The sequence below is a fragment of the Microtus pennsylvanicus genome, chromosome 10, assembly GCF_037038515.1.
Source record: "Microtus pennsylvanicus isolate mMicPen1 chromosome 10, mMicPen1.hap1, whole genome shotgun sequence".
Classification (NCBI taxonomy): domain Eukaryota; kingdom Metazoa; phylum Chordata; class Mammalia; order Rodentia; family Cricetidae; genus Microtus; species Microtus pennsylvanicus.
The window spans coordinates 105864491-105884628 of NC_134588.1; the positions used below are offsets into that span (position 1 = coordinate 105864491).

The 20138-nt window shown below is 44.1% G+C and overlaps 1 protein-coding gene across 5 annotated transcripts in view; it reads left to right on the forward strand.

The window, feature by feature from the left end:
- Esrrg (estrogen related receptor gamma) overlaps positions 1 to 20138 on the forward strand; it is a 612799-nt gene that overhangs the window by 35387 nt on the left and 557274 nt on the right. Inside the window, exon 1 of one of the 5 annotated variants that reach the window (XM_075989426.1) lies at positions 10219 to 12941. The exons of 2 other annotated variants lie outside the window; for them this stretch is intronic. The gene's annotated coding sequence lies outside the window, so the exon portion shown is untranslated. Of the gene's footprint in view, positions 1 to 10218; positions 12942 to 20138 lie in introns of those variants that run through there. 2 more of the 5 variants (XM_075989427.1, XM_075989424.1) reach the window with 2 other exon arrangements.

Below are 20138 nucleotides of genomic sequence, written 5' to 3' on the forward strand. Positions count from 1 at the left end.
TAGTCATGTTAGTTAGGTTTTCTCATGTAGAGAGATATATTTCAGATGGATAGGTATTCTTCAAATCTTTCAAAAACTTACAGAATATGGCAATTAAAAGGTTTTAAGAATTTAGATTTTTCTTGACAGTGAGACATGTCTGCTTCTGGCAGCACCAATTACTTCAGAGAAGTTGATAGGCATTGAAGAAACTCATTATGGAATTTGCCTTCAATGTGACAAGACTAGTCATTTGGGCAAGAAACTGCTCTTGCCTGGACTGCTTTATGGTATGCTGTATAAACTGGACATGCAGGACCCATAGAAAAGTGACTGCTGAACTTTGCAAAAGATGGTATGGTTTTTCAGAATTTCTGTTTCACAGAAGAAACTGTCAGACATTCTGCAGGACACAGAAGAAAGTGACTAAAAAACTGCCAATATAAGCAAAACAGATCATCAAATTTCCTGCTTCATGGAAATGTCTGCTGGATACTATGAGCCTGTAGGCTGAAGATGGATGCCCTGTTACATAAGAACATTGGGTAATTGTCCAGGCAGAAAGATGTCCCTGTCAATTCTGAATTTTTGGAAGTTGCTTACAATGCACTTCTTGCTTATCCTTCTGGGATCTTTGGAGAGTAGAAGGTAGATAGTTACAGTTTTCCTTAGTTATGATAAAGGGTAAATTAGATATGAAACTTTAGATTCACAAAGATAGATGATAATATATTTTGTTTAATTTTGCCAGATACAAGTAAACTATATATTGTAACTGTAATTCTTGCTTGAACCTGTTTTGTTATATGTAATTTTACTTCATTAAAGTTAAAACCTTACTTTTTAGTTAGACAGAAAAGAACAGATGATGTGAGATGGCCTTCTGTACATGTGTTGCTTTTATTGGCTGATGAATAAAGCTGTTTGAGCCAATGGCTTATCACAGTAAAATCAGACCTGAAATCCAAACAAATATAGAGAGAAAGAGGGTAGGCAGAGTCAAATAGATGCCATGTAGCTGCTAAAGGAACCTTACTGATAGGCCACAGCGTCATAGAGATAGTAATGGGTTAATTTAAGATGTAAAAGTTAGTAAATAAAAAGTCTGAGCTAGTAGGCCAAACAGTGCTGTAATTAATGCAGTTTCTGTGTAATTATTTGGGTCTGAGCTGCCAGGAAGGAATGAGCAATCTCTGCCAACACCTATGGAAAATGTGAATCCAGTAGATACTTAACGTTATTTATATCAGGGAACCTGCTGATTTTTTTGAACCGTGCTGTGGTCTAAGAGGGTAGAAAGTAGTTCCCTCTGAGCATCCATTGGGAATCTGTACATGGCTACCTTTAGGATTGTTGGCTCTCACATCCATGATCGAAAACTTCATCTTTCTACTTTCTATCTGCTAATAATTACAGACAATTAGAAAGAAGGTCATGCCCAGTGTAGCAATTTTTCTTCAGTGCCAATGGTCATATCATCTCAGTTTTCTTGTTTTTCAGTTAGTTGTGCATCATGTTGTCATCCTTAGGTTGTGAAAATAAGTTAAACCAGAATAGATGCTTAACTTTTAAAATTTAAGCTTATTTATTTTTGTGGGCCTTTGTGTGTGTCTGTACATGTGTACCAAGGCATGCACAGGGAGGTCAGAGGACAACTTTAAAAAAAAAGTGGTTCTCTCCTTCCCCCATACATGTCCTGCTATCCCAGGATTGAACTCAGGTAATTGGGGTTGACATCATCTCTTCCTGTTGGGCCATCTCCTCATTCCAAAAGACACTGTTAACACAACTAACAGTAGAGACAGCATCTTCATCTGAGTTTCTCCCATGACACATTTTCTCTTTGATAATCATTTATTTTCTTACCGTGGAGTTAGTGAACACTAGCTTCGTTTTTGTAGCTGTAAGAGATAATAGTGTGGTGGGGGGAGGGAAACATCCTCAGAGCTCACAGAGATGGCAAGTAGGACAGTGAGATGAAGACATAAACTGTCAAGTGCTTTGCAAAGTACTAAGGGTTATAGAGGAAAAAAAGGTGGAAGAGACAAGGAGGAATTTCTGGAAGTGAGGACATGTTTCAGTTTTAAATACCAACCAAGCTGGTTTGGTTCTCTCTAAGAGAATGACACTTGGCAGAGTCTGGAAAGAGCTGAGGAAGTCAGGGTAGTGTGGTTTATTTGGAGTGTCAGGAAATCATGGCAGTGTATGTCCAATGGGGTGACAGGAAACGAGGGCAGCATGGTCCAGTGGGGTGTAAGGATGGTCAGGAAGCCACCATAGGGTATGTACAATGGGGTGTCAGTCCTGAGAAGTGCTGGGGCTGAAAGGATTTTTTTAATGGTTGGAAGGAATAGATTTCAGACATTCACAAGGCTTGTTAACATATTAAATAACTTGCAATCTGCTTAAATAAAAAAAAATTGAAAAGTCCTTCTTTCTCCCTACTCTCTTCCTTCCTTCCTTTCCTAACATGTTGTGGATAGGTGGGGACTTTTGACATTGCAACTCAATGTGTTGTCATTGTGTACAAAGCTCCTGTTCAAGACTCTCATGATTAAGTTACAAATCAAAATCACACCCCCCCATCTCATAATGTTTTAAGTCAACTTATTATTTGTGTTGGGCACATTCATTTTGTCATCCACCCTGTAGGTGCCTGGGCTATATGCTAGACACTACTGATAGATCAATTAGACCATTGTTCTGCACTAGGTTTCAATGCAGATGGCGTCTTGCTGGCAGCAATCAGTAGGGCTTCTGAGGAAGCATGAATGGTCCGAGAAAGAAGCATAGTTTTCAGAGGTCCCAGCCTCACTTTGCCCCCAAACAGGGGGAACTACCTTTGTTACATACCAACCGTACACAGGTTTGTTGCAAAGATTCAATAAAATAGCATATTAAAACATTTTGTGAATGAGGAGGCATTAAAAAAATCATTTCATGTGCCTTTTGAACACTTGCTTTCCTGATATCTGAAATAAATTAATCCATTATTACTATCCTATCTTAAAAGTTTTTTGCATCCTGATAAACCTGTCCACCAATGCAATAGTTCAAATCAGACCAAATCTAACGGAATTAGAAAAAGCCCAGGTTTAATGGATACCAATGCTCCTGGGTGGCCTTCCAGGCCCCAGAGAAGAGATGGAGAAGAAAGACCGGAACACCACATTTGTTCTCAGGGGGGCAGTTTAAATACCCTGTGGGAGTGGTCTTGAGCAAACTTTCTCGGAGTCTGGACTGAGGCAACTCCCAGAGGAGGGGGCTTGGGATAGAACTTCCACCCAAATGCTATCTTGGGTTCATTTACAAAGAACTTTCTAGAAAAGGTTTTATGGTGAATGAATAGGGATTTGGAATCTCTAAATTGGTCTGTTTTTGGTCAGTATCTAATTATTGATACTTATTAACGTTACATGTCAGTCAACTAGCTTAGCCAACTGAGGTTCCATTTGTCTGTAATAGGTAGTGGAACCCAAACTTTGCTGTGTGCTAGAGTGACTTGGAGTGTGTGTGTGTGTGTGTGTGTAGGTACATACAGTCCACAGAGCGCATGTAGAAGCTAGAGGAAAGCCTTGGGGTTGGTCCTTACACTCTACACTGTGTACACATGAGCTCCCTAGGGTTCTACAGCCTCTGCCTGCTGTCTCCTGTAGGAGCTGTGGAATTGTAGACAGACATACTCTGTCCATCTTTCACACAGATTTTTCGGGCATACCCAGGTCCTCATGCCCACTCCACTGTTTCCCTGACCCCATACATGGAGGGTTTTCATGAGCAAGTGTGACTCCTTCAGTCTTCCTTTGGGTGTTCTGACCCAACTGCTGCAGGGTGTGGCTGGAGAAGCATTATTTAATTAGCTTTTACTAGTTCTCTGGGAGTTTCATGTGAGTGTTGATCCATCATGTTCACCTCTTCTCCAAATCCTCTCAGACCCACACCCCCTTCCCAACCTACCCAACTTGATGTCTTTTTTCATTTAAAACCCATGAAGGCCAATGTGTGCTGTCCAGATATTCCTCAGTGTGGTGATTTTCCTATTGAGTGTGGTCAGCTTACCAGAGGCTACACTCTTAAGATAAAATGGGCCCTCCATCTCCCAGGAGCTAATGGCTGCCAGTAGCTAGCTCCACAGCCAGGGATGGGATTTCATGCTCAGCTCCCCTCTCCATGCTGGGCTTTGGTCCTGCTTAGGTTTACACAAGACTTGTGTGTGCTGAGGCCTCCACTATGAGCTTACATGTGCAGCTGTCCTGTATTCAGGAGACTCTGTTTTCTTGTCTCCCACCACCCCTGTGTCTTACACTGTTTCTACTCCCTCTCCCACAGAGCCTTGGGAAGGAGAGTTGTGTGATGTATGTTCCGTGTAGGGCCGAATCTTTTGCAACCTCTGCTTCTCTGCACTGTGGTCAGTTGTGAGTCTCTGTGTTAACCACTGTCAACTGCAAACAGAAATTCTCTGACGAGGGCTGAGAGATAAACAGAGCAAACAATTTAGTTGGAAGGCTGAGTTTGGGAACCACAATGGATGCTAGTTCCTGTAGTGAAGTGTGCAGAATGAAGAGGACTGTTTCTGAAGCTGTAGACTATGGCAGATTGGCCTGCCCTTTTGGAAACTGTAGCTGGACAGCACAGGGTGTGTGAGTATGTTATGGAGCAAAGCCACACACTTTATGGCAGCTGGAAAGTGAACAAACAGAAGGGCAGGGTTCTTGGATCTCCTTCCAGGGCATCCCCACCCCTCTACTCCCATACCCCCTCATTCCCTGCCCCCACTGTTCTAACTTCCTTCCGATATTCTAACTTTCTCCCACTAGACCCAATCTGCCCCTGGTTCTACCACTTCCCAGTGGCACCATAGGCTAAGGACCAAGTCTTAAAACTATGGGCTTTGGGGGACACTTAAGATACAAATATAACATTGGCCAAGTGAAAAGCTTAAATGTAGATTAAAATTGGTGCGCTCGATTGCCTTGTCTTCTGGAAAGGTTGACAGGAAGGTGACTGCTTCCAGGAGCTGCCCACATTAACCAAACACCAGCCATGACATGTGCTGTATCTTCTACCCCTTCCCCACCAAGCCTCCAGATTGTGATTTCCGCCCTGATGGTAGGGCATGTGGCTACAGGAAGATTGAGAAAATTTCGCAGGAATATGATGTTTGGCATGCTTTCTGGGTCTTTCCCACCACACAGTAGCAGCTGTGCAAAGGTGAGGACCTTGAATCTAGATACCCCCTCGTTTTCTTTCTCATGGCTTTCTGGAAACATCTTAAATGCATTGTTTATGCCTTGGTGTCATATCCACTCTTCACATTTCAGGGGCAGGAGAGAGGGATGATTTTTGTGTTTTAACCTTAAGCCTGGGTAGGAAATAAAGGACTTTATTCCCTAAAAATGGCTGAATACATAAGGTAGTGTATAGGAACTGTATACCTTTTATTATAGAGCGGCTCTTCTGAGCACTTGTTTCATGTACCTGTGGCTGGCCCAGCCCTTCCTATGTTGTGGCGTATCAAAAACATACTCATAGATTTGTGTCTACGTAGGTTGAGATTCCTCCCTGACAGTCAGCACTTACGGGGCCACTGCTGTGCTCTGCACATGCCATGAATTGGAAGATAACTCAAGCATCAATTATACGAGCTGATGACAGAATACCAGTAGCTCATGCACAGGCAGAGTTAATCTCAGAAGTGTGTGGCTATGGTGAAGACACAGAGTGTTCCCACAGTGGGGAGCAGGGAAAGGCTCATAAAAGAGGTGACTTGGATCATGTGTGGTTGGCTCCACTCAGGACTTCCTTAGGATGATGACCTGTGACCGCCACAGCACTGCTCTGGGGAACTGGCCTGAGACTGGCAGCAGGGGGCTGTCTCAGGGGCCAGCCAGGTGTTGAAGGCTGAGTGGTTTGCCCAGGGAGTATAAGAGCAGCCCCAGGCCATGGTGAGCCATACCCTCCCGAGTTCTGACTCTAAGTTTAGTGATCTTTCCATGACCCTGAGTTTCCCCTGCTGGTTCAGCAGCTGGCAGAGCCACGTCCGATGAGGACATAGTCGGGAGCCAGTGGCATCAGGTGACGTCGCGAGCATTTTTTCCAGTTGAACCAGGCTGCCAGGGTACGCTCTGCCCCCCTTCTTGTGCACCCAGGCAGTCAGTGTGCTAGTGCATATGGAAAGCTGAGCCTTGAAATGGAGGATTGTGGGAAAGCCCAGGTGTAACCCGAAATTCAGGGTACCTGGAGACTGCTATTCTGCACTGTATGTTACAGATTCAGAAGTCACCAACATTTTGCCAGGGTGTTATGTATTTTACGTAATTAGAACTTGATCAAATAAATGCCATTTTATTTCAGACTCTGAAATTACTTTTGTTTATACCTTCGCCCTTACCTTTATTAACAACTTTGACCACTAATTTACTGGTGGACCTCAGACTTATCCAGCCACAAATATCTTCTACATCCTTCCTATGGCCAGTGGAATCAGGCTGTCCTAAAGGATTGTAAACTCAAAATATCTCAAACTGAATTATTTTCTTAATCTTAATTTGCACATCATTAATAGCCTACCCTTAATTTAGTTGTCCGATACAGGATATTGAAATCGCATGACTCCAGGTCTCTGTCAAGTGTCCTCCTTTGCTCCTCCCTCCAGGTTTCTATTCTGTCCCCATTCTTTGCCACCTCAACACCTGCAAGACACCTCTCCTTCCTTAAAAAACAAACATAAACAAACAAGAAGATTCCCCGCCTCATTCTGCCTTGCTTAGCAGCGTTGCTTAGCCAGCTGAGAGCATTAGCCCTATTTTCATTCCATGTTCAACTCTTTCCAGCAGGCTGATACTTCTTCCTCTATCAGTTAAGTAAAATACCTTGAAAATAGATTCCTTTGATGATGGAGGCTTTTATTGTGTCTCAGGGCTATCATTTTGAATACTAGTAGTTATTACACGCTACCGTGTTGCGGTAGGCATGGCATTTGCTTTAAATGAATAGCCATTCTCTTTAATCTCCATTTTAAAACAAGCTATTTTTTATTCCAGTGGCTTTAACCTTAAAAAAAAACAGGAACACATCTGGGATGTGAAGAAAATTATGAATCTTCTATATTGGAAACATTACCTCTCTCCTCCTTCCCCTACCATTCCCTTCTTTCCTTTACCCACAACTTCAGCTCAAAAACCAAAACCAAAACAAACAAAAACAACAACAAAAACAAAAGAACATCTCACCTATGTATCCTTGAAGTGGTGAAACTTCGATAAGGACCTTTGCCTTATATGAGTTTGTTTGAATATTTTCATGTATCAGCTATAGTATACCTGTCTGTTTTAATAAAATAAACATTCTGATGAACTTGATTCGAGTTGAGATGTGTGTGACCAGGTATCCATTTTCCTTGAGTTTATATCACAGTTTCGAAAGTGACCTGAGTGGGTGGGGGAGTTGAGCACACAGCACTCTGGAGCCCGCTCTTTACTGGTTGTAGGACTCTGTGAGGTCCTATCATGACTCTCTGTAGTGAAAGTCAACCTGGATTCTCGACCAGGGGCCCTGAGTTCTTGCCGCCACACGTTTTAATAACTGGAAAACTTTCTAGAAGCATGACTCAGGTGTAAAATCTACGTCTGACCGACAATCCTTTTGTGTCTGTAGCATGCTTTTCATTTCTGTTGTTTTATTATCCTGACGAAAACCTGGTGAACTAGGTCTAGTGCTGGAATCTCAGCACTTGGGAAGTGAGGAAGGTAGACCAGAAGTTCAAGGTCATCCCCAGCTGCAAGGTGAGTTGGGGACTGGCGTTGGCATTGTGGATTACACGAGACCCTAATTCCAAATAATTCCATGAAACCAAAATCCCAAATATTGTGCTACATACACCACATACACATGCACGCGCACACACACACACACACACACACACACACACACACACACACACACACCGAGTATAAGCATTCAACTCAGAAGGGTAACAAGGAGCACACAGGTGCACTGAGAGTGGCTAGAGGCAGGAAATACACACAAGGTTCCTTTCCTTCAGGTCCTTGTCTCCATGTCTCTTAATTGTCAGTCTCTGACTTTCAAAGCATATCATGATTTCATTCAAGCTGCTTATTGCTTATGAGTTGAAGACAATGATTGGACCCATTCATGTCAAATTAGCTCGTGTTAGAGGGAAAATAAATTGTGTGTAAGCATGAATGATGACTAGTGACACTCTGGGGCTTGTACTAGATGACCAGTGTGCATGGTTACTGATAATCTCCTCTTGTATAAAAAGGACACTTGTAGAAGTGATGTTTTTACCTCTCTCTGGGTATTTGACGCCAGGAACTTATGTATTCTAGGCAAGTACCGTACTACGAAGCTACAGCCCAGCCTGAGAGTGCAAGCTTGAACATACTTTTGTCTATGAATTCTGTTTTTCCAAAGGACTCTGAATTATACTAAAGAATGAGAGGTAGGAACTTGAACTTGCCTTACTCAGCCTGGGCTCTTGAGCATCTATGTTTACATCAGTCTTCAAACCCTGAAGAAACGGTGGGATGCCCAAGCTTGCCCTTGCTTTCTCTTCCCCCTCACGTTCTGTTTCAGACTCCTGGAGCTAGAGAGGCCTTGGAGTTAGTTGAACTCTACTTTGTACAACTGGGGAACCAAAGCCTTTGCCTGAGGCCACACAAGCTGTCCTCCAGTAGCTGATCCAGAGTTGCTAGTGTATCTGGTAACCACGAGACCCTAAGTGTTGCATTTTTTTAATCCCAAACACACTTGGGAAATGCAAAACTAGCAACCACAACTCCTACATGATCCCATTTCCATCCGCTTTCTCTGTATGTCTACTCACCATTGACAGCCCCGATGCCAAATTCTACCTCATCATAATATCATCCTCTAAGCAAATAATCTGGCCACCCATCTGACCTCATTTTTTTCCCTTTCCTCCGCCCTTCCTGGGAACCCTAGCTCCTCCTGCCTCAGCCTCCCTGCTGGGTGCTAGGATTGCAGCAGAGTGTGTACAGCCAAGTCATGGTGGCTTGTTTTCTGACGACTGTGCAAGGTACACAGAGACCAGTTGGCCATTCCTATGCTCCAGAGGGCATCTTTGTGTGGACTGATGCACCAGAGGCATAGAGGAAAGCCACTGTTATAATTGGCATCATGCTAGATAAACCGGAAAAGGTGGGGGTGCAGGGAGCGGCATAATTCTGTTAGAAAATAATTGGAAGGTGGAGAAGAATTAAGAACAACCCCAAACAGCAAACAGCGATGCTCTATGCGGCAGTGAACACTGTGGAATGGTGGATGAGCAGAATGGTCATAAACAGCAGCATTGTGGATGCAGTAGGGTTGGAACTTGGCCTTGACCAGTGGGTAGAACTGGAAAAATGAATTGATTTTAGAGGCTGAAGGAAGGCCTGGCATGCTAGGGAAAGAATAATGGGGGAGTTCCCTGAACCTGTGAGATGGCAGTGAATTACCAACCTGATTGGTCCATGGGGGGACCAGTCTGGGTATGATGCCAACCATTGACAATAGGTTGACAGTGAGAACTCAGCATCCTTGAATTTGAATCCTAGCTGTGTAACCTCCTTCTCCATGCTTGGATATTCTTGTACAAGGTGGGGCAAATCCCCATTTTCCCTTCCTACTGTGTTGGAGATTGAATTTGATTCCCATGTTTTTAACAAAGTCAAGTTTACAGCCTTGCTTTCTTTGTGTCCCATGCTGCTTAGTCAGCTCTTTTCATTCCCTCCTGGTTTGGCTGGGAAGTTAAACTGAGCATGCTAAAACTCTATTAACTATTACATTTAAGAAGAAGACAGAAAATAAAACCTTGGAAATAGTCTGAGTCTGAACTCAGACAACCAGCAAAGATGCCTTCTTGGAAGAGTTGGAGGGTCTTGACTGGGAAAGTTTCTATGCGGGCTGAGCATGGCAGTGCATGCCTGTAATCCCAGCACTTAGGAGGCTGAGTCAGGAGGCTTGCTGGGTGGTTGAGGCCAATCAGAGCCACATAAGACCCCCGCCCCCTTCGTCCCCAAAGAGCAAGCAAACAGACAATCATCTATTCAGGCCTCTGGAGAACTTGAGCCTTGACTGCCAAGGGAAGGGACCTCTTGACCCCTGCACTGATGTGTGGGTCGGTGAAGCAAGGACAGCATTTGCCTGGAAAGAAAATATAATGTATTTCAGGAGATTAAAGTTAGTCAAGTTTTTTTCTTTCATTTTAAATTATTCTTTTGATATCCTGGAGGTAGGTCATCAAAAGTCTGGTTCTGAGGACAATAAGTGAAACAAAAAGCAAACAAAAAAACAAAACTATTAAAAATAATACCGAGGAAAACCCCCGGAGAACTGGACACTGTCTGTGAACCAGTTAACCAGTGTGTTTTGGCTATTTACTGGAAAGTTACCAATAACATCTGTAGACAGGGATGCTGAATAGGCTCTAGATCTCTTGAATCAATGGCTCTGGTCACCTCTCAGCACCAAGGGGATGGATCAGCTCATCTCCTGGCAGTCCAAAGAGACTGTAAACGGAGCCAGAGCATCTGGGCCGATTGTCAACCGTGGAGAGGCTCCGCTCAACTCTTGGGATCCTGCCATTCGTCAATAGTCCTCTGACCCTCTTAGTCCACTTCAGCCAGGCTCTCCTCCAATTCTGATTGTCTGGCTTTTGCATAATTACAGTGTCTTCCCCATGGGGTTTGCTAGCAGTTCTTGGGTTGTGACTCTAAAGGGAAAGGAGGCAACAAGTGTCGTGGTGCTCTCATGACACTTAGCCGGCTGCAGTTAGACAAACCGTTCAAATGGACAGCTGCCCAGGATGATCTCGGGCGAGTTAAGAGTTCCCTTCCAGGCCTTTCCACTTCTCAGATTTTACATTCTCCTCTGTGGGTCTCCCCACCCCCAACCTTGGCTTCTACTGTCATATTTTAGGAATTTGGAATCTGTTGGGGACAGTGAAGGATCTCAGCAATGTGCACATTCTCGAGAGCAAGGTCATGGTCAGGCTTAGGGGAAATTCCTCAGTCTGTTATACAAATGGATACGTAATGGTAAAGATGGACAAAATGGTTTTTGGACCTGGTGCTGCACAGCTCCGGTCCACACACAGGTGCAAATATATACGATATTGTGATGACCTGACAGAATGCAGGGATGCCAGACAGGGAGCAGACAGCAAAGGAAGCCTGACAAAACTGAGTTGTCTGTGCTATGTAGTCCTGTGATCACACCAGCTAAAGTACAACTTCCTGTTTGCAGACAGAAGTATTAAGGTTACCCTGGAGCCCCCTCCCCCTCCTTCTGATTCTGGGGAACATCATTAATAAAATGACCTAGGCATTGGATAGTCAGCTGCCACATCTTTGTCTATATAGAAAAGTTTTACTGCCATTTAGAATAAGTGAAATAAATGCTGTCACCCTTTATGTCCTTCCAAACTCCCCTGGTGGTGACTTAGATGCCAGTATACACCCCCCCCCCCCCCCCGCACGTTTTTCTTCCTTCTCCATAGAACCCTCACTCAGTCTGGGACTTCTCTTTCTTCCCTACCCCCTCCCCATTAAAAGAAAAAAAAAAGGATTTAAAGAAAAATAGCTCCAATTGTGTGAGGCCTACGCACCGGGTATGCAAGTCAGCCAGCGTGAATCGCGAACATGAGTGGGGCCCTGGGTGGATGCCGAATCTCTGCCTGGGCCGGGTGGGTAGAGGGGAAAATGTTTATTTTTAAGGTTGGGAGGTGGGTCGCATAGGTCTGGAATCCGGAATCCAGCACCCCAGCATTGGGACTGAAGGGGTTCCTCCTTCCCCTCCCCCACTCCGTGTTTTTTTTTTTTTCAAATTTATTTTGCCCAGGCGGGGATTGGCGACGGTCAAAAGGGAGCAGTTGGCACTGAATGTCACCCTGAAGGTAAAATGAAAGACAAAAGAGGAACGCATGCTTGCTTTTGCAGCGGCTGCGGCGGAGACGGAGGCAGGAGCAGCAGGATTTAAAGGGAAAAAAAGAAATCACACGCACATACATACATCTATACACACCCAGAGGCGTCGATTATGCAAACGCAGTAATGCCATCAAATCCTGACAGTGCCGGGGAAAATTTTTTTTCAAAAAAAAAATAGAGAGATATATTTATTTTATTTTTTTTTAAAAGAGGGAGCCAAACGCATGCAAAGAGAAACGTGCACATACCACGCAACCACCCGAGGAGAACCTGGCAGCCTGTCTCCTCTTCTGCCAAGTTATCATTAAGAAAACAGGGAAGGCATCATGACGTCCTGGGTCACAGGGAGTGCGGACCGACGCTACCAAGAGCGAAGGGAGGCGCCTGGGCGCTCCGGCTAGCCGCGGGCGCAGCTCGGCCCCTCGCCGCCCGGCTGGGTGAGTGCTGCGCCGCTCGGGACGCGGACCCCGGGGCCCACGCAGGGCCGCCGCGCGCGGGGACACAGCCTGGGGCCGGGCCCTGGCCGCCCGCCGGCCGCCCGCCACCCCCTCGCCCCGCCGAGGTCGCGGGAGCCCAGCTCAAGGAGGCGTGTGTGAGATGTGCGATGTCCCTGCATGGGGGGTTTGTAGACTTTCCTAAGCCAAAGCAACCGGGGCTGCCACGGCTGCTTTGAAAAAAAAATTAAAAAAAAAAAAATCCCCGAGGACTCACCCGATTAACCTGCTGCAGTTCTGACCCTGCCAAAGGTAACTGCCCCATCCTTAACCAGCAGCGTCTGGAGACAGACATTTGCATCTCTGTTTGCAGTCCGGCTTGGAATCCGTTTTGCTACCCCTTCCCCCTTCACTTGCCTAGAGTCTCTTGAAGGAAAAAAAAAGAAAGAAAAAGAAAAAAGAAAAAAAGAAAGAAAAGAAAAGAAAAATAAAAAGGACACCCTCTCTCAATAACACACGCATAAGTAGTGCCCGCCTCTGATCGACTTGCCTGGCCCAGACTGCAAAACTGTCAGGTGTGTGCTGGAGACACGGATAAATCTGAATTGCTGTTAGGTTCCTTCTTTCAACACCCCTCCCATCCCCCCTTCTTGGTTCCAGACTTTCAGGGCTTGGTAAAGTGGCAAAGACCTAAGGCAGAGTTAGGGCGCAGGGACTGGGAGGGAATAGGGCCAAGGGGACATGGGGCAGGAGTAGCTGTGGGTGAACAGGGTGCCAGGAGTTGGAGGGTGTTGCCCTCTGGCAGTGCTGCTGTTAATGGTGCTTCGTGTCCCTCCTGTCCTCTGGCTTTTCCCTCCTCCCCAGGCTCGCCAATGCTTTCACCTTCCCCAGGGAGGAAGTCACCGAAGTTGTCTGGAGGTCACTGGACTAAGTATTTCAGACTGCTTGTCGTTCCTTGCCACCTTTTGATTCTTTCAGAGCAGTAGAGCCCAGTTCGCCTCCACCCCTCCCCACCCCTCCTTGGGTGAAAGGAGACCCAAGGCTCCCCCACTCTCCTCTTCCCTTTCAGCAGGGAACTTTCTCCTAGATACAACTCCTCCTCCATCCAGAATCTTAACAAGCGATTCTGGAACTGCCTGGAACCCCATCCCCCACCCCCACCCCCGCCCCCACCCCACCTCTAAACCTCTTGCAAGCCTAGGCGATGAGGGATGACCCTATGTGTTTATTAACTGTGTTGCTTTGTTGAGCTGATTCTGAGTTACCAAATGGGCCTATGACCTCCTGCCACTTTCAAACAACCCTGCCCAGCAATGCGAAGACCCTCAGCTTCTGAAGTATGTTTCAGAGTAGCTGAATGGGTTCGACTAGTTTTGAAGAGAAACTCATTTGTTTCCCACAGTGCTCAAAGACCAAATACCGGAGGGTGTTTGGAAAACACCCAAGTTCAGAAACACCCAAGTTTGGGGGGGGGGGGTCAGAAGTGTCTGAGAAAAGATTGCCAAAAAGGACCACACAGTGACTTCAGCCTGGCTTTGTTTGTTTGTTTGTTTTTGTTTTGTTTCCTGTCCAGTAAATTTGTTGTTAACCGAGTTAACCAACCTGAGAAACAGTTCTGCCTCTGAGACAAGGAGAGGGAAGTTTGAAGGCCTCTCAGCTCTGAGCTGGGGATGGCAGAGGCTTGGAAGAGCGGGTGCTGGAGCTGGTGGAGGTGACATGACCTTGAAAGGGAAGCTCCCTTGCTTTGAGGAAGCCGGCAGGCTGTGGGGAAGCAGGCCTCCAGGATCTTTCAAACATTGATTTGCCTGCTCTCTGTGCCTTTGTCATTTTGTCCTAAAGCAATTCTCCTAACTCTTTAAGCCTGCATTCCATCGGATTCAATGTGTATCTGTTGTGAATGGCACCGCATTGCACATTAAACTGTCCGTTGACTGTGGTGATGAAGATGTCTCCTTCCCTTTAGGAAATCAGAATCAGTTAAGCCTTCTTGTATGATATGTACTGAAACCTTCTGATAGTCTTTGCTTAACAAAATAGACTAGATCCATCAATAAGGTTTTCATGTATGTGTGTGTGTGCGCACAGCTCACTTTATTCTGTGCCATTTTTTCCAGAAATTAAAAGGTTACCAGAGAGTGCCATGTTCTGTCTCCAGCTGAGCCCCACTTATTACCACAACAGTATTTCAATATTAAGTGATCTTCAAGATCTTTCATCTTTCATTTCGAGTTCCAAATTTGACTCAGCGTGAGTGTGGCAGCCCAGCAAGATAAGGGCTAACTGACTAAACCTTGCAGACCACGGAAAAGCTCTCAGGAGCATGCTATGGAAAACTGTCTGAATATCCTTCTTTCCGGGATCTCGTTCTCAACTGTAGTGAGAACTTTGGCAAGAGCCTGCCAGGGGTACTGGGCTTATGTTTGGGACTGATCTTCCTGCATGGCTTGTTTCTCCTGCTTCTCTACTAGGTACCTTAGTGGAACCCTCAAAGGAAACTTTTGTGTGGGTCCCTTGACACTTCCTAACAGACGTATCCCTGGGTTCATCTGCCAAGGAAAGAGAATGATTTAGAAGAGTCTTCTTTTGTTTACAGAGGTGGCAAGCAAGGAGCTTTATTTACTTACTTATTGACTTTGATGTCTTGTGTACGTCACTCTGTTCATTGCAAGCGGACTCATATTTGAGGAGGTCGAAGTTGTCTTTGGAGGTTGTTGACGGGTGACGTCAGTCTCAATGAGACCTGGCAGAGCGGGTCATCCTGGTGAGAGGATTTTATGAAACAAAGCAGAAAAGTGGTGTTTGTTTGGATATTGTTGGAAAACTGTCGGGATAGAAAGCTTTTGAGGGAAAGCCACATTGATGAAGAAGAACACTGACGAGGTAGGCACTTTTGAATTATAGATGGACTATGTAATGGTCAACCACAAGATAAAATTTTTACACAGTATTTTTATGGCTTAAATTGGCTGCAGTGTAAACCAAGCTTACTACTCTATTAAGTCATTATACTCTTCAATTATTTAACATTTCTGGCCCTGCTATCTTCTGTGGTCTTTTTTGTACACATCAGGAATGATATGTACGGTGGTAATTGCTTGTTGTTAGTGTGAGGGCTTTGCTTTGGAACAAGGTTTAATTTTAACTTCTCGGGACGCACACTAGGAAGAATGTGCAGGGGAAGAAGGGACTGTGATGGAAATAGCCTGAGCGCCAGGAAACAGGATAGCTACAGCATTGAAATGGGCCTAATACAATCCGAGTTAGCTGCGCTAAGGGGCCCTGACAGTATCCGCCTCTCAGGTACCTGCAAGGGCTATATCTCTATTTAAATGCAGACCTTCCGTTTTCTCCAGGGGGCACTTGACAAATCTTTCCATTGAAGCGCGGGTAGGAGAAAAGCAACTGAAAATTTTTCCAGGAACAATAGCATCTGTCATTTTGAGATAATGATTACTAAGAATCACAATATTGTGATTCTTTTAAAAAATCATTTAAGATTATCTTCCTAAAGTAAAAAAAAATAACATACTGGGGTTTTCTGTGCAAAAGAGACATTGTCTCTTAGGACTTCCTTATCACTGGTTACAGTTGTGAAGTAACAGGGCCTCACAATTCAGGTTTTAGGTTACCAAGGCCAGTCCTCTAGAGTAACTGGGCCTTTAGACTCAGAGGAAGGAATTAGCCATGTGTTCACAGGCTTTCAGACCAAAGTTAGGGGTAGGGTACTGTAGGAGACTTTAAGAAAGCACCCCACCACCACCAACAACAACAACCACCACTGCCCCTTGCCTTTTGGTGGTACTGGGACAGAGATCCTGTATACCAGGCAAGAACTCTACCACTAAATTACTTCCCCGGCCCAAGGATATTTTGCCAAATGGTCAGCTTTCATTTACTTCTGTCCAGCTCATCACTGTATAGAGTTTGGAATCAGTGGTCCAAGGTTTAGAAACCCCAAGAGTCTTCTTTGAAGGGATAATTGTAAGAGATCTCCAAGATATTTGACATAGGTTGTTGACACACACACACACACACACACACACACACACACACACACACACACACACATCTAATGGTTCTGATCCCTCAAGTTCAGTGTAGTAGGAAAACATCTCTTTATAAAACTCTCTGAGTGAGCATTCCAGTTGTTTCTGGTCTGATAAAAGTTCAAGGGTGAAGCCCCAGAGCTCTGGACGCTTAGTACTTAGATCAGGGACTTTTTTTTTCTTGGAGGTTTGATACCCTTCAGCGTGCTACCCTGGTTGCAAAATCTCCACCTCAGATGACTCCTGATTGTACAGACCAGGCCTCTGATCGTCCCTTGGACATGGGTACCACACACACCTGACAGTGAGTGGCACCTGAGGATGGTACTGCAGCATCGCGAGCAGTTTTTACCTGTCTCTGGAGTCTTAGAAATCTCCAGGATACTGGAGATTGAACTTGGGGTTGCTTCTTTTTTTTTTTTTTTTTTTTTGGCTTGTCTGCTCAGGTAAATAACCTTGACCAAACCATGAAAATAATGCTAAATGATGATTTACTTGTTTTATTCCTCTGTAAATTGTAAGTAACAGAGAAATTGTTTTATTTCCTTAGAAAATATGCTTTTCTAACAACGATTTTTGATTGTTTTGAATACAGGCTCAGAGTGCCAATATTATATGAGCAAAGCGAAATGTTTATATCTGCAGCTTCATAGATATTTAAGAGGTTGTGTAAACTATGTTTCAAAATATACGCTTCCCATTTAAATTTGATCTCACTCTTAGATATATTCAATTAATAAGGCTGATGTTATGAGCATGGTAATTTATATCCACAAATGCCTATTTTATTAGCACAATTGTAGACTGGGAAGCAAATTTCCATATCTGTTAAATACTAACAAGAAAAATAACTAACATTTGTCTGGCGAGTGATAGTTTATAACTATACATCCCATAGCCTGCACTTAGGAAGATTATTTATTGCCTATCTTAAGAAGGCAATCACTTTTTACAAGGTAGACGTTATATGGAAATAGATTCCTTACTTGCCTCTTTGCCTTCCTTTCTTTTTTAGTCTCTTCTCTTTTTTTTTCTCCTTCCCTTCCCACTTACCAATGTAAAACTTCTTTTTAGGGACATAGCATGTATAATCACTCAACATGTATGTGTCTTGAGAAGGGAGTAGGGGCAAGCAGTCCCACAGCTGGGGAATATATCTTCGGCTCACCAGCGTTCTTGAGGAAAATGTTAGGTTGCAGAAATCATTTCATGCCCTGTGTGTTTCCCGACATAAATCAGGAATACTGTTAGCAAGTTATAGCCCTTCTTAGAGACTGTGGCTCTCGTGCCACTGTAAACACAGCCTGTATATATTTCCAACTTATTGTGTATGGAGAAAAATCCAAAGTCGCCAGTGGAAATGAGCGCTCCCTTCAGCTGCGAGGAGTTCATCTTCAGTTTAGTGTGCACGTGTGCTTTCGGAAGGTTGCAGAGTTAGCAGGTACCTCTGATGGTCCTTCAGGCCAATCACCATCAGAGTCAGAAACCTGCTTTTTAACAGATAACGTAGAGATGGCAGGGTGCTGGTTGCCGTGAAAGGTCAGTAGCAGTGATGGGAAACAGTTATCTGTAGAATCTGGTACCAGTTCATCAGAGAACAATGGTGGACCTTTTGATCTCTGCGTCCAACCAAAGGGAGTAGACTAGATGGCCTCCAGTGTACTCTTCCTTTGATTCTTCCTTAAGTGATTAAGATGAATAACAAGTCATTCAACAGATGCTCCCACTTACTCTTGTTCCAGAGGCTATTTCCTTATTGTGACCATATGCCCAGGGTATAAACAACAGTGTGCAGGGTATGTTACAGAGCTCAAGTTCATTGGCTTGGAATGCACACCTCATGGGATTTAGACATTCAGGTTTGAATGCAGGTGTTTACTTTGTATACCATCTCTATCTATCTATCTATCTATCTATCTATCTATCTATCTATCTATCTATCTATCTATCTATCTAGGTTGTCCTAAACAGACCTTTTCTTTCTGCAAAAAAACCCAAGCTTATATTGCCCATTCCCTAGACCAGATCATAATAACTGGTGTGGCCTGTTTGAGTGAAATATTGTTTTATCAGTGACACCTCGAATGTGAAAATAGTTCTTCTGTTGTGATATGAGTGATTCACGTGGCAGATTGTGGAGTTGAGCAATGTTCTTCGGTGTGTGGACACGTGAGGATTGAACTTGAAGACATTGCACTCGAATCTGAAGTTGAATGGGTAGATAGGAACTCTTGCAGAGTGGCTGGAAAGGGGTTCTGAGATATTTCTAGGAATTTTAGAGACTGACAATAAAATAGGAGGCTTCAGTTTCCCCTGAAATAGTGAAACAGTACTATTACTAAGCATATGACCTGCTGTAAGATATTTTTGACATTGAAATTCATTAAAAATATGAGTGAGTAAAAATGAAGAAAGATATTTACTCAGTGAAATCATAGGCCAAGATATAAGACAAGAAAAGATAAGGCAATTCCAGTTAGAAATGGTGTGTGTGTGTGTGTGTGTGTGTGTGTGTGTGTGTGTAAGTGCACGTGTGTGTTCGTGTGTGTTAACATTGCCTGGCCTATTTTAACCGAGCTGTGGGATGTAAAGCTCAGGCCTATAATCACAGCACTTGGGAGGTTGAAGCTGGAGGGTCGCCTTAAGTACCAGGGCTCTAAAGTGGCACCATGTCTAAAACAAGATGACAACAAAACCAGATAAAAATACACAAACAAAATCCACCAAAGAACCAAAGAAACGAAGGCAGGTAGCCACTCCGGGTCCTCCCTTGAGGGAATTACCCTGTGGATATTGTGGGAAAGGCTTGGAATGAGGTCTCCAGCTCTCATTTTAGAATTGCTGCTGGGCCATCCACTAATTTGTGTGTAATTTGAAGAAATTATTAGTTTCCTGAACCTTTATTGTTTGTGTAACTAATCAAATGTAACTAGCCAAATCATCATTTCTCAAGATGGCTGTGGACGGTTGAGTGAGAATTGTTGGGCCAACCTCTTCTCCTCTGACCAGGTCTTACTATTTGGGTCTGATCATTTGGAAGCAGAGCCTCTTTTGTCCATGCTTTCCTGACTTCCCGTGGAGCAAGGCAGACAGGGAGGAAGCAGGAAGTAACACAGAAATGGGTCCCTGAAGGTGGCAGGCAGTCCATAGGCATGGTGATTCTAAAAGAGACAGTGCCAAGACATTGGCAGCTTTTAAGCTTTTCTTACTCCACCCCTTCCCGAGAGGGTCACTTCTTGTCCACATAAACAAGTAAATGACTTTGAAAACAAACCTAATATATTTAGCAATTGTTTTGTTTGTTTCAAACATTGCCTGTCATTTGTACGTTTTTCTGTAGCGTTGATATTAATCTAAAATGTAGGCATTTTTTTGTGAAGGCTACAGAAATTGTTGTTTGGTGACAAATGCTTATATATAGTGCTATAAATCGCATCTGAAAACATATGTCTTCATGGGTAAAAGATTAGAAGTAATGAATGGAAGATATCAGTTGACTCCAAGTGGAGGTGTGGTACATGTATCTTTTAGGGATATTTTTATGAATGATTCACTTATAAAAGCCTAGCCAATTTTGTCATTGTAAATGAACTGTATTCCAGAGCATGTGGTGAAAGACTAGGTCAAGTATTGCTCAAGAAAGGGCTGTTTGTACAGACAATGCATGTCAAAACGTGGAATGAGAGAACTATGTTTGGATTCTGTTTGAAACCCAGATGTCCTTAG